Below are 6,000 nucleotides of genomic sequence, written 5' to 3' on the forward strand. Positions count from 1 at the left end.
CAAATAGATGTCTTTTTTACACACACCCCTATATTTGGAAGGAATAAATGTAGAGAAAGACAAGGGGCAATAACACTTGTTTTGCTATTCTATGTTCCCCCAAGTCTCCCGATAAAAATGATACCTCACTTGTTTGGGTAGGCCTAGCGCCCGCGACTGGATATGCCCCAAAACACAACGTGGACATATCACAGAAAACAGAGCTGTTTTTAGCAAAGTGACTACCTGTAGATTTTGGCCTCTAGCTCAGCCGCCACCTAGGGAAACCTACCAAACCTGTGCATTTCTGAAAACTAGAGACCTAGGGGAATCCAAGGAGGGGTGACTTGCGGGGCTCGGACCAGGTTCTGTTACCCAGAATCCTTTGCAAACCTCAAAATTTGGCTAAAAAAACACATGTTCCTCACATTTCTGTGGCAGAAAGTTCTGGAATCTGAGAGGAGCGACAAATTTCCTTCCACCCAGCATTCCCCCACGTCTCCCGATAAAAATGATACCTCACTTGCGTGGGTAGGCCTAGCGCCGGCGACAGGAAACACCCCAAAGCGCAACGTGGACACATCCTAAATTTTGGAAAAAAACAGAGGTGTTTTTTGCGAAGTGCCTACCTGTAGATTTTGGCCTCTAGCTCAGCCGCCACCTAGGGAAACCTACCAAACCTGTGCATTTCTGAAAACTAGAGACCTAGGGGAATCCAAGGAGGGGTGACTTGCGGGGCTCGGACCAGGTTCTGTTACCCAGAATCCTTTGCAAACCTCAAAATTTGGCTAAAAAAACACATGTTCCTCACATTTCTGTGGCAGAAAGTTCTGGAATCTGAGAAGAGCTACAAATTTCCTTCCACCCAGCGTTCCCCCAAGTCTCCCGATAAAAATGATACCTCACTTGCGTGGGTAGGCCTAGCGCCGGCGACTGGAAACACCCCAAAGCGCAACGTGGACACATCCTAAATTTTGGAAAAAAACAGAGGTGTTTTTTGCGAAGTGCCTACCTGTAGATTTTGGCCACTAGCTCAGCCGCCACCTAGGGAAACCTACCAAACCTGTGCATTTCTGAAAACTAGAGACCTAGGGGAATCCAAGGAGGGGTGACTTGCGGGGCTCGGACCAGGTTCTGTTACCCAGAATCCTTTGCAAACCTCAAAATTTGGCTAAAAAAACACATGTTCCTCACATTTCTGTGGCAGAAAGTTCTGGAATCTGAGAGGAGCTACAAATTTCCTTCCACCCAGCGTTCCCCCAAGTCTCCCGATAAAAATGATACCTCACTGGCGTGGGTAGGCCTAGCGCCGGCGACAGGAAACACCCCAAAGCGCAACGTGGACACATCCTAAATTTTGGAAAAAAACAGAGGTGTTTTTTGCGAAGTGCCTACCTGTAGATTTTGGCCTCTAGCTCAGCCGCCACCTAGGGAAACCTACCAAACCTGTGCATTTCTGAAAACTAGAGACCTAGGGGAATCCAAGGAGGGGTGACTTGCGGGGCTCGGACCAGGTTCTGTTACCCAGAATCCTTTGCAAACCTCAAAATTTGGCTAAAAAAACACATGTTCCTCACATTTCTGTGGCAGAAAGTTCTGGAATCTGAGAAGAGCTACAAATTTCCTTCCACCCAGCGTTCCCCCAAGTCTCCCGATAAAAATGATACCTCACTTGCGTGGGTAGGCCTAGCGCCGGCGACTGGAAACACCCCAAAGCGCAACGTGGACACATCCTAAATTTTGGAAAAAAACAGAGGTGTTTTTTGCGAAGTGCCTACCTGTAGATTTTGGCCACTAGCTCAGCCGCCACCTAGGGAAACCTACCAAACCTGTGCATTTCTGAAAACTAGAGACCTAGGGGAATCCAAGGAGGGGTGACTTGCGGGGCTCGGACCAGGTTCTGTTACCCAGAATCCTTTGCAAACCTCAAAATTTGGCTAAAAAAACACATGTTCCTCACATTTCTGTGGCAGAAAGTTCTGGAATCTGAGAGGAGCTACAAATTTCCTTCCACCCAGCGTTCCCCCAAGTCTCCCGATAAAAATGATACCTCACTTGCGTGGGTAGGCCTAGCGCCGGCGACAGGAAACACCCCAAAGCGCAACGTGGACACATCCAAAATTTTGGGAGAAAACAGTGCCTACCTGTGGATTTTGGCCTGTAGCTCACCCGGCGCCTAGGGAAACCTACCAAACCTGTGCATTTCTGAAAACTAGAGACCTAGGGGAATCCAAGGAGGGGTGACTTGCGGGGCTCGGACCAGGTTCTGTTACCCAGAATCCTTTGCAAACCTCAAAATTTGGCTAAAAAAACACATGTTCCTCACATTTCTGTGGCAGAAAGTTCTGGAATCTGATAGGAGCCACAAATTTCCTTCCACCCAGCGTTCCCCCAAGTCTCCCGATAAAAATGATACCTCACTTGCGTGGGTAGGCCTAGCGCCGGCGACAGGAAACACCCCAAAGCGCAACGTGGACACATCCTAAATTTTGGAAAAAAACAGAGGTGTTTTTTGCGAAGTGCCTACCTGTAGATTTTGGCCTCTAGCTCAGCCGCCACCTAGGGAAACCTACCAAACCTGTGCATTTCTGAAAACTAGAGACCTAGGGGAATCCAAGGAGGGGTGACTTGCGGGGCTCGGACCAGGTTCTGTTACCCAGAATCCTTTGCAAACTTCAAAATTTGGCTAAAAAAACACATGTTCCTCACATTTCTGTGGCAGAAAGTTCTGGAATCTGAGAAGAGCTACAAATTTCCTTCCACCCAGCGTTCCCCCAAGTCTCCCGATAAAAATGATACCTCACTTGCGTGGGTAGGCCTAGCGCCGGCGACTGGAAACACCCCAAAGCGCAACGTGGACACATCCTAAATTTTGGAAAAAAACAGAGGTGTTTTTTGCGAAGTGCCTACCTGTAGATTTTGGCCACTAGCTCAGCCGCCACCTAGGGAAACCTACCAAACCTGTGCATTTCTGAAAACTAGAGACCTAGGGGAATCCAAGGAGGGGTGACTTGCGGGGCTCGGACCAGGTTCTGTTACCCAGAATCCTTTGCAAACCTCAAAATTTGGCTAAAAAAAACACATGTTCCTCACATTTCTGTGGCAGAAAGTTCTGGAATCTGAGAGGAGCTACAAATTTCCTTCCACCCAGCGTTCCCCCAAGTCTCCCGATAAAAATGATACCTCACTTGCGTGGGTAGGCCTAGCGCCGGCGACAGGAAACACCCCAAAGCGCAACGTGGACACATCCAAAATTTTGGGAGAAAACAGTGCCTACCTGTGGATTTTGGCCTGTAGCTCACCCGGCGCCTAGGGAAACCTACCAAACCTGTGCATTTCTGAAAACTAGAGACCTAGGGGAATCCAAGGAGGGGTGACTTGCGGGGCTCGGACCAGGTTCTGTTACCCAGAATCCTTTGCAAACCTCAAAATTTGGCTAAAAAAACACATGTTCCTCACATTTCTGTGGCAGAAAGTTCTGGAATCTGATAGGAGCCACAAATTTCCTTCCACCCAGCGTTCCCCCAAGTCTCCCGATAAAAATGATACCTCACTTGTGTGGGTGGCCCAGGTGCCTGCAACATAATAAGGCCCAAAACCTGAAGGGATAGAAGGGATAGCACAGCAAGTTTATAAGGGCATATTCTTTTATACATCTTTAGACGGACTCTGCTTTGGGGACCCACATAAGTGAGGTGTCATTTTACTTGGGAGACGGAGGGGAAAACTGGGGAGTAGGAATTTTGTGCTGGAGCGGTGATCCTCCTAAGAAAAATCAGGAAAATATGCTTTTTTATGCAAATTGTGAGGTTTACAGAGGAGTCTGGGTAAGAAAATGTTGGGGGAGCCACACAAGCCACACCTCCCTAGACTCCTTGGGGTGCCTAGTTTTAAAAAGTTTCTGGATTTTGTAGGTTTCCCTACATGACGGCCGCACCCAGGACCAAAAACATAGGTGGGCCCTCCCCCCCAAACACAGGTATTTTTGGAATATATCACTTTGATGTGTGCACATACGTCCGTGATGTGCCAAACACTAAAATTGTGAAAAGAAACACACTTAGGTTATGTGAAGAAGACCCCTCACCCACCAACCAAGTTGGTGGCATGCTTCATCATCGGGGTCCCACCTGAGGCACCTAGCGTGTCTCAAGTGTGCTGCGACGCCTGATTACAGCGGAGCAGGTTTTGTCATTTGTACCACACATACTGGTTGGATTTGGCACGAGGGTGAGTGATGGTTCAGTAGATCAAATTTTATTAACAAGAGATTTCACAAAAGTGAAATGCACTGGTAATAACTGAAAGGCCAAAAAACTGAACCAATGACTCACAGCTCGTGAGCTGTAAAGCCACGACAAGGCACCAACCGCTTTACAGTCCATTCACACACCTTTCATACATGACATGCACTAGACCATTCACGCCGCCAGCCACGGGCCCAGCACATTACAAGACTCGCATCCACAGACAGCGCCAGTCAAGGGCCCATCACTTTCATACGCCCACATGCCTGATACAGCAATCACACCAGCTGATGAGTGTGTGGACTGGCGTTTGGCCGGCACTGCCAGCCAAGCGCCACACCACCAGCCAAGCGCCACCCCACCCACACCACCAGCCAAGCACCACCCCACACACACCGCCAGCCCAGCGCCACCCCACACACACCGCCAGCCAAGTTCCACCCCACACACACCGCCAGCCAAGCGCCACCCCACACACACCGCCAGCCAAGCGCCATCCCACACACACCGCCAGCCAAGCGCCACCACACCCACGCCGCCAGCCAAGCGCCACTCTACACATGCCATCCCCTTTTTTTTTTTTTTTAAACAACAAAGAAACCACTAATCATAAATTAGTACAAAACTACAAACACAAAAGCTCTAACTGAATACATGACTAATGCCAACCGTGAAACCGAACATATAAAAATATAAAACACCAGTTTACGCTCACGGAATTTCCCAATAATTCTTCTGTGTGTGGTAGCTCCTGAAACAGCCACCCACACACAGCCCAGGCTTTGAAGGACAATCAGGGCAGTACATCCTAGTCTCCTTCCTGATACCTCTTCGAGCACAGACTCTACATCTCTTAGCAGGAAAGTTTTTTTTGGCCGTGGGAGGAATGTGCTCAGCAAAGTGACGATCTTTCAATCTAGCCACATCCTCCACCACTGCTTCTCTAGGAACTCTTGCCTGTTCCAGCACAACAAGGCTAGCTATGATAGACTCCTGAAATTTCACAAATGTCATCCTTGACTCTGGAGAACTATCCTTAAACACAACAAAAGCATTAAAAGTTGCCAAGTGGAACAAGTGAAGCGCTAATTTCTTATACCACACATAAGACTTACGAGCACCAGTGTAAGGTTCTAACCTCTGATCTACTCTATCAACACCACCCATGTGCTTATTATAGTCTAAGATGCACACAGGTTTGCGCACTTCGGCAACCTGACCCCAAACAGCCACAGGTGAAGTACTCTCATCATGGATGGTGCTTAGCATGTATACATCCCTCTTGTCTACAAATTTCAGAGCTAGCAGCTCATCATTCCGCAAGGCACTGCACTGTCCCTTCTCAAGTTTTTTACAGACAAGCTCTTTTGGATAGCCTTTCCGATTAGAGCGGATTGTGCCACAAGCAACAGTGTCCACTCTGAACAACTCCTTGAACAACCGAACTCCAGTGTAGAAGTTATCTACATATAAATGGTGACCTTTGTTAAACAGTCGTCTACCAAGTTCCCACACAATTTTCTCACTAACTCCAAAAGTGGGAGGACAACCAGGGGGGTCAATATTGGAATCCCTACCAGTGTAGACCCGGAAATTATAAACATATCCTGTACTACTTTCTGACAGCATATACAATTTAATTCCATACCGTGCCCTCTTGCTAGGAATGTACTGCCTAAAAACCAAACGACCCTTGAACAGGACCAAAGACTCATCTACAGATATTTCTTTCCCTGGAACATAGATCTCTGAAAACCGATCTACCAAATGATCA

Source organism: Pleurodeles waltl, chromosome 11 (assembly GCF_031143425.1).
Source record: "Pleurodeles waltl isolate 20211129_DDA chromosome 11, aPleWal1.hap1.20221129, whole genome shotgun sequence".
Classification (NCBI taxonomy): domain Eukaryota; kingdom Metazoa; phylum Chordata; class Amphibia; order Caudata; family Salamandridae; genus Pleurodeles; species Pleurodeles waltl.